Genomic DNA, 8,097 nt, shown 5'->3' with positions numbered 1-8,097 from the left:
TTCTTACCTCAACTCCTGCCACAACATGGTTGCTGCTTTTTCAGGCATGCTACTCTGGAAAACCCCGCTCTGGTTTCAAGGCACTCAGTCTGTGTAAGAGCTTGGTTAGAAGGACTGTAGAGCAGAGAATAATGCTTAGTGTGTGAATGCATAGAGAAAAAACCCCAAAGCTGGGATTTTCTAGAAGTTGAGCTCTGCTAAATCTGAATTTTAGGATATTCATTGCATTGGACAAGTTTTGGCTGATGCCGGATGGAGAAACCTACCCATTTTTGGAGGTGCAGGATGTCCGTAAAAGACAATTGACAAACTCCCTTTGCCTCACATGTCTCTGGCTCACACTGCATTGCAGCTTCTACCACTGTAGTTAGAGATACGTGTGCCTTGTCCTCCCCTGATGACAGGAATGGCATTTCTTTGGCTGCACCCAATACATATGTACAAAGTAGTCTGGCTTTTACTTCTCCCAGCCCTGTAGAGGAGCTGTCAAATGCACCTTGGAAGGCAATACAATGCAGGTTTATAAACCACATGAAAATGCACATTTAAAATACCCCATTTCCTTTCCGCAGGTGGTACAATGGGCGATGATCTCTGGAGGATAAGACAGTCAGCAGACCAGCAGGGAGTAGGTCACATCTGGGACACAGAAAGGAGCCATAAAGAATGCGCAAGGAGTGCCTATGACTTATCCACCAAGATCTACAGGGGAAGAGAGATATTAAACTGTTCTGCTTGGTCAGCTAGTGAATGTTTGTCTAGGTGGTTTCAGTGACCTTATATATGCTATGAAACAGGTGCTGGGGGCATGATGAAGTATTGTAGTTAGAGGGAAAATGTGCCAAGCTAGAAAATTGTGCACTGAGAAATCAGGGCTGAACTTTATATTTGTGCCAAATTTCTACTTGTAGGGACTGTCAAAAAGCCACATTTAAAGGCAACATGAAGGGAGATAGAGTAAAATGTGCTTTGGTGTATCACAAGACAGCTGTGAAGAAGCATCCCTGTTGAGTAAGGAAAAGGGTTGACAGTTCTCTGAAGCTGGGGGCCCCATTTCTGCAGGCAGCAGGGAGAGGCTGTGCACCAGAAAGGTGTCAGCTTGGCAAGCCAAGCAGCCCAGGAATAAGAGCATCAAACTGAAAAGCTGAGTCAGACAAGGACAGAAAACAAAGACCTGTCAGAGCTCAGCCTGTCAGATTTGTCTGCCATCCCAGTCTGAATGGTCACCTTTATCTAATAAATACATCTAATATCCACTGGGCTTTGGGGCCTGAACAACTTGATGAAGTTATTTTCATTACTGCAGACACTCTGTTTTTGATGTTGAATAAAGTGGGATTTATTTAATCTAAACCAGTTCTGACTGTTGCTTGGCTAACAGCTGCAAGCAGTCCCAAGGACTGGCTAATTGGCCCTTCCACCTATAAGAGATGAAGTTGTCTCTGAGCATACGTAGCCCACAGTTGAATTTAGGCTTTTGACCTGAAAAGAACACGCGTATACGTCTTCCCACCTGCAATACTGTCAGAATTCTGCTGATACCTGAAGCCAAAACATGGGAAAAAAGCCTAGAGATGAAAGAGATCTGGAGAAGGGAAAATGAAGGTTGCTACCCCTGAGATTTAAGCTTTGGAAATGTCATCTCTCACCAGGTGCCTTTATTTCCACCTCTCTAGCTCCAGATTCAAGGTATCAATCTCTCTTATCAAGGTCGTCTTCACAACTTGAAAGAACAGGGTAAAAAAGGAAGCTTGAACTCCAGAGAGTACTGCAAAATCTATGCAAAGAAGCTCATTTTTTAATGTCAGAAATGCAGAGGATCAGTGTCACTGGTATAAGATGCCTGAAGGGGCTATTTTTGTTCGTTAGGAGCTTTCTACTCTATTCTAACACAGATTAATTATGAATATTTATGTATATAGCACCAGAAACGTGATAAGCAGTTTGCAGGCTGGCTTGCAAAATATGTATACCATATTGCAAAAATTAGCTCTCTCTTCTGGGCTTTGTGCCTGGTCACTCAGTCTTTCTAAACAGACAGCAAGGAACAGAGACAACATGCATAGCATAGCCACCTCTATTCAGAGCAAGAAGAAACCGGTGCAGTCAGGAACTGCAGTTTGTGTACTTTAAGATCAGTGCCCTGCCATTGTTAAAATGTTGATAATCCTTTCTCTGAGCTTGGCTGGGGCATTGCACTTACAGCAGGCAGAATTTTTGCTGTTTAGTGGGAGATGGCATTTGAGCTAAATTTGCAAAGATCTGGTACCATTTTTAAGATATACCTGGAAACCTGGTGTCTGTCTTTAAGATGAAATAGCTATCAAGATCCTGAGCATTTCCGGCCACCAAAACTTGCAGAGAGAAAAACTGAGCCTTGAAAGAGAAAATTTAAGCCTTTTGTTCAGGGGAGTCTCCTACCAGGAAAATTGCAGTAGGAGGGCTTCAAACTACTTCTGTGCAGCTCCAAAAAATAGCATAAATTAATATATGCTGTTAAGGAACTGCCACATACTGCTCCAAAGCTGACAGTAATGGAAAGACTATTTTCCATACAGATAGTTTTAGCTGACTTGTGCAAATAGGCATATTGGAAGAGAGGAGCTATTGCTAAATATAAACTAAGTCACACTGTTCTATGACTTGTGTGTGCTGCCAAAGAACTATGTAGACTATCTGTAAGGAGCAAGTACAATGATTTCAACAGGCTTTCAATCAGGCTTTTAATATTAAAAAAAAAGTGTATTCCTAGTTAATAATGAGTTCTGTCTTTTTTATATTACAAAATCAAATGTCTATTGGAGTAGTAAGTGGCATTTCCTTCATTGTATCTATTTATGAATCTGTGTAATCCAAAACATGTCTATTATCTTTTGCTTATTATCTGTAAAGAGAGAACACTGCATTGCTTCAATATTAACACTTAGTGCAATATTTGTGAATCAAATTGTGGATATAGCAAAAGAGAATCTGTCGGGACCATTCACAAAATGAGCTTTGATACCCTTTTAGTAAGTAAAAAGCTGAAGGGAGATATCAATAATTTATTAGCACTTGGATTACATCCTCCAGTGCTTGTAGTTTACTGCCTTCTTGGAGGAAAAGAGGACAAAGGCAATACTGTCTATTAGGCTGTAAAGTCTTTGCATACTCTAATCTGTTGGTGCTGACAAAGGTTGCCTTATTTTGAGGGACATTTTGGCTCTCAGCGTGATGATCGTAGTTCTGGGGACCGCAGGGGGATGAACAACCAGCCTGTTGTTGTGTGATGCCTTTCCAATTACCAGCATGAAACGAGCCATGTGGGATTGGTACCACCATGGCACAGAGGCACTCCTGGTGTAAACAGTACGCTTGGTGCCCTGAGAGGCCTGGACTTTAACAGCAGACATACAAAACCTCTGGGAACCCGACCTAGCTGGGTGACATCCACACAGACGTGAAGTCCAAGACAAGGGCCATCTCTAGAGGGGTGAAGTGCTCCTCATTCATTGTCACCTTCTGCCGTTGTCATCTCCTGGCACTGCTCATTGTATTTCTCGGCACATCTCTACTCTCCAGGCTTTTTGTTTCCATATTATCTCCCTCCTGTTCTCTTAGATATCCATCCCCTGTCTCCATCTCTTTCCTGGGGCAGTGATGCCTATTCCCAATCTTTATACTTCATAATACTGCCACATTGCACAGATATACCAGAATTTGCACTGACATTCACTCTTTTTTTTCCAGAATGAAATGTTCTCTCTTCTCATCTGTTTCTCTGTCCTGGGTCTTTCATATTTGGCACCTGTCTCCTATTTCTCTCTTTCTCTTATCTTGCTCTTTATGATGTGCTATTTCCAATACCTGAACAATCACCATTTCCCACAACTTATTTCCCAGCTTTTACAACCTTTAAGTCCTGAGAAAGCTTTCCTACTTCTTTCCCTATCACCATCACCAAGAACTTCGTCTTCCCTTACAGCATTATCTTGAGTCATTCCCAAGAAGTACTTAGGAATAAGCAAAGGCTGTTCCTCTGCTGTATTGGAGCAGAATCCAACCTCTCTTTTTATTGCATCACCAACCCCCACTATAGAGACAGAACAGATAATCTCAGTCCCAGGTAGGACATGAAAGGCAATGGGCAACATGAGGGACCTAGACCTGCCTCTTCCCTTCTCTCTGCACTGGGGTGTTGTCTTCTGCGGGTGCTGACATTTCCTATGATAGGTATGCTGAACAGACCTGCACAAAACTGGACAGATGCTCTGAGAGATAGGCAGCAGCAAAAGGTCATGCCTATGATAGTCCACCGTCATCCTCTGAGGCTGATGCTTGCTGCTCATGTCCTTCCAAGCCTGAGTTGATGTACCCTGCTTTTAATGGGACTTGGAAGCTCAGCCTAATGCTACCCATGTTTTGTCCACAAACTGCTTTGGAGAAAATTAGGACAAAAGTCTTCTTACAAATACTGTAAAGGCATCTCAATTTTAATGGAGTGCTATGGACAACCATGAGGGATTTGAGCCCCCAGATTCTCTCTCCACACCACTGGGGGGCTTTGTATATCAAAGGGAATAGCAATGCAAGAATCTGTTCACAATATTTCATTATATAGGAAAGACAGGTCCTTAGATACAGTGGCTGACCAGAGGAGCAATCCTAGGCTAAGCAAATCACCAACAGCTCCAAGCACCAAAATATCTCATGCATGGCTGGAAGGTGAGCAAATACCTTTCATCCTTATGAGGAAATATCTAACTATCATGAGGCGTGGCCAACTTCTTTCCCAAGTTGAACTCAGAAGCCCAAATCTATCCATTGACCTCCATATCTCATGACTTCTGATGCAGAACAGCCATCTGGGCAGTGCCATTCTAGAGCCAAGTTGATAATTTGGAGAGTTCCCAACATTTTACCATGGGAAGAAAGCTGGGCAGTTGCTGCTGCTGTATGTCTCTAGAAGGCAGCCTGCCAGGATTCAGAGCTGCTGTCCAGTGCCAAACAGACTTTTAAAAAGCATGGCCCTCAGTGACAAACCAAAATGAAAAGGTGCACATGTGCACCTGAGCAATCAATGCTCTCACATGGTGACACTGAGCAAGAACCAGAGTGATCTCTGCTGTTTCTCCTGTAACTGTGCTGCTGAAAAAAAAGGACTTTTAAATATTGCTGTTGCTAGTGGTACCACTTCCCACTAACAGAAGGATAGTTCTCTGCCGGTGAGTTTTCCTCTGGTCAGTGTCATCTTTGCTCCTGATGTAGACAACTGTCATGAGAGATCACAATAGCTATAAATACCTCTGAAAACAAATTTAAAAAACCCCACAACACTGAAGAGAGCTTGTTGTCAGGCAAATCATAAGCATAAGAGAGTACTCTAGAAAGATGCTTACATGTCAGTCTGGTAGAAAAGAGTGTACAAGTAAAGGTTTCTCATGACTTCACTTCCATCACAAAATACCACCAGTGAGGGAACAGTCCTGTCTTGGTGCCATGCATACACCAAACCTCACAAGCACCGAGCCTCTGGAAATACAGGGTGCAAGTTCCTATCTTGTGGAAGACTGGCAAAGTAATTTCTTCTGTTTGTGTGGTGGCACCAGAGTTCAAAAGTGACCCAGCACTATGTACCAGTGCCACACCTAGGCATTAGATATCTCATCTGATAACAATACAGTTCTGGTAGTTTCCTTAGAACACCTCTCTTCCAGGTGTCTCTTCCACTTTGCTGGGCTGTTCTTTTAGACAGTAGTTTCTCATTAGGCTGCTTGTCTCTCCCTACCAGAAACCTGGGTGAAGCAGTGTGTTGCTACTTGAGAAGCAGAAATGCACACCACCGGGACGCTGCTCTGGGAACCCACGGCTTTTCATGTCACTCCCAAGGGTAAAGGAAACCAGCTCTGGCCTCATAAAGACTCATGGACAAGTATTGATGAAGATGAGGCACAGCTACTCATTACAGCCCCTTACATTTCCAAATATGAAGGTGAAAACCCAACTCTGTGTGACTGCAGTTAGTTCTGCCAGATCACTTAAATCATCAGGACATCATGACCATCACTGTTAAAAACTCTTGGCAGATCTAGCTGCATTAGCACAGCTATTTAGAGTTAAGTATTTCAGGCTTGGGTCCACTGGCAGTAGGAGCCAGCTGCTGTGCATGCATCTACACTGAATATTCATAGAATCATAGAATGCTTTGGGCTGGAAGGGACCTTAGATATAATCTAGTCCAACCTCCCTGCCATGGGCAGGGACACCTTCCACTAGACCAGGTTGCTCAAAGACTCATCCAACCTGGCCTTGAACACTTTCAGGCATGGGGCATCCACAGCTTCTCTTGGCAACCTGTTCACGCACCACTCTTATAGTGAATTATTTCTTCCTACCATCTAATCTAAACATACCTCCTGTCAGCTTAAAGCCATTTCCCCTTGTCCTATCACTACCTGCCCTTGTAGAAGTCTTCTCCAACTCTCTTGTAGGCCCTGTTCAGGTACTGGAAGGCTGCTAGAATGTCTTCTCAGAGCCTTCCATTTGCCAATCTGAACAACCCCAGTTCTCGCAGCCTGTCTTCATAGGAGAAGTGCTCCAGCCCTCTGATCACTTTCACAGCCCTCCTGTGGACTAATTTCAATAGTTCTGGGTCCATGTTGAACTCCCTAAAGCAAGAGCATTGCAGACGTCATGCTTTCCCATGGTGTGAGAGTTGAAGCCTTGGAGAGGTGAGTTTCCCATGGCCCTGCTTTCAGTATATTTTCTGACTGGTACAGATGGGTTTTGGATAAAGCACATACACATCCACTCTCATCCTGTTGAGGTATAAAAGTATAAGATTTTCCCCATAATACAACAGTAAATAATCTGAAAAGAAGAAAGGAACAAATCCTGAATGCCAACAAAACAGCCAGTTCTTCAGGATATTTGCCATGGAGGATAATCATCTGAGCGTATCCAGTGCTTTAAACTGTCTCAAATTGCACGAAATCTCAGGCTTAGGCACTTTGACAGGCTTCCTTTAAAATCTATGACAGTGGATTTGAATGCATCAACTATGTCACTCAGATTTTGTCAGATAGATCCCACAGCAGCAGCCATGGGAGACACTGTCCTCAGCCCAGAGAAGCTGGATTTCAGAAATGTTGCTTTCCTCAGTCATAGCAGGGGCAGAGGGCATTGTCAGGCAGGGTCAGCTCAGAGACCACTTTCATTTAAGCCTTCTGTGAAGCAGTGACTGTCAATGACAACACATTTACCATCTGTGCAAACACAGATTTTGACCTGCAATACTCTTCAAAGGCAGTGTCTCAGGAACCTGACTTGAGAAATACATTTGCTTGACTGCCCATTCTAATTTCCACAGCAGTCTGTTCTCTGGAGTCCCAGCTGTACAGCGACTCGCTTTTAACTTGGTTTTATTTTATACATTGTAATGAGGGGAGGAAAACCCAGTGTGATAGGGGTACAAACAAGACTGAGCAAGAAATATCTTTATTTGGTGAAGATGTGTGTTATTTCAGGATATTTTCATCTAGTCTGATAAAAATGGCATTTCTATAGAAACAACAAAGAGGAAATGCTAACTGTCACAAGCCAACATAGTGCTTAGCAGATGCATTGCTAGAGATCAGTAAATACTCTGCTGTTTTGGGCTTTTAAAATACACAATCCTTCCCTCTCCTTTACACAGTTAAATCAAATTGCATTGAGCATGGATGTGTGCTTTTTATTGGTGAAAAAGTAGAGGTTTGATTTAAAATATCTCTGCTTCACCTAGTCCCAGGGATGCCCAGCACCATTACTCAGTGAGGTCTTGCTGCCTCAAAGTGCCAGGGTTCAACCCCAAAAGTACATCAGAACTGCAGAAAAAATTCGCTCAAGGCTTTGTGGGTGGATCTTTGAGGATATTTGGACACATACATCATCTCTGCTCAACTGTCCTGTTTTCCCACTAGCAAGAAAGCTGCCATTGATTGGTCACAATGCAATTTTGCTCTCATGTATGCACATTTCTTTAAGAATATGTGCAGTTTCTTTACTACCACAGACAGTCATGATGTGCTGTGCATGACACCGCTGTGTGTAAGTCCCTTCTCTGCTCGCTCTGGGTTC

The sequence above is a fragment of the Neopelma chrysocephalum genome, unplaced genomic scaffold (genome assembly GCF_003984885.1).
Source record: "Neopelma chrysocephalum unplaced genomic scaffold, ASM398488v2 Primary Assembly neopelma1_24, whole genome shotgun sequence".
NCBI lineage: Eukaryota > Metazoa > Chordata > Aves > Passeriformes > Pipridae > Neopelma > Neopelma chrysocephalum.
The sequence above is the reverse complement of the archived record's forward strand: the minus strand, read 5'-3'. Positions refer to the sequence as shown.